General features: G+C 30.8%; 1 non-coding gene across 1 annotated transcript; it reads left to right on the top strand.

Moving 5' to 3' along the window:
• Window positions 1-302: 302 nt before the first annotated feature.
• Window positions 303-409, top strand: LOC131820209 (U6 spliceosomal RNA). The gene has a single exon (XR_009349527.1). It is a non-coding gene; the product is annotated as a U6 spliceosomal RNA (small nuclear RNA).
• The last annotated feature ends 264 nt before the right edge of the window (window positions 410-673 follow it).

Here is a 673-nt window from a genome sequence, read left to right as displayed (position 1 = left end):
CTGAGCCACACAGGCGCCCCTAACATTGGATTTTTGATAGGAATTGGATTTACAGATGGTTTTCGGTAGTATGGACATTTTAACAATGTTAATTCTTGCCATTCATAAATATGAGCTATCTTTCCGTTTGTGTCTCCTTCAATTTCTTTATCAATGTCATAGTTTATGGAGTACAGATCTTTCATCTTCTTAGTTAAATCTATTCCTAAGTATTTTATTATTTTTGATGCTATTGTGAATTAGATTGTTTTCTTTATTTTTTCAGATAGTTCATCATTAGAGTGTTAAAATGCTCCTGTCTTGTGCTTACTTTGGCAGCACATATACTAAAATTGGAATGATGCAGAGAAGATTAGCGTGATCACTAAACAAGGATGACATGAAAAACTGGGAAGCATTCCATATTAAAAAGAAATGAAACAAAACAAAATTCTTGTCTGTTATATATTGATCTTGTATTTGGCAGCTTTACTAAATTTGTTTATTCAAAATTTTTTGTGAAGTTTTTAGGATTTTTTAACATGTAAGTTCATGTTATCCAAAAAAATAAAATTTTACTTCTTCCTTTTTTTTTTTTGGAGTCTCTTATTTCCTTGTGTTCCTTGTTTCTCTGGCTAGGACATCCAGTAGTATGTCAAATGAGAGTAGTGAAAGTGGATACACTTGTCTTTTT

This window comes from Mustela lutreola, chromosome 17, assembly GCF_030435805.1.
Source record: "Mustela lutreola isolate mMusLut2 chromosome 17, mMusLut2.pri, whole genome shotgun sequence".
Classification (NCBI taxonomy): Eukaryota; Metazoa; Chordata; class Mammalia; order Carnivora; family Mustelidae; genus Mustela; species Mustela lutreola.
This window is presented reverse-complemented; position numbering and strand designations above follow the sequence as displayed.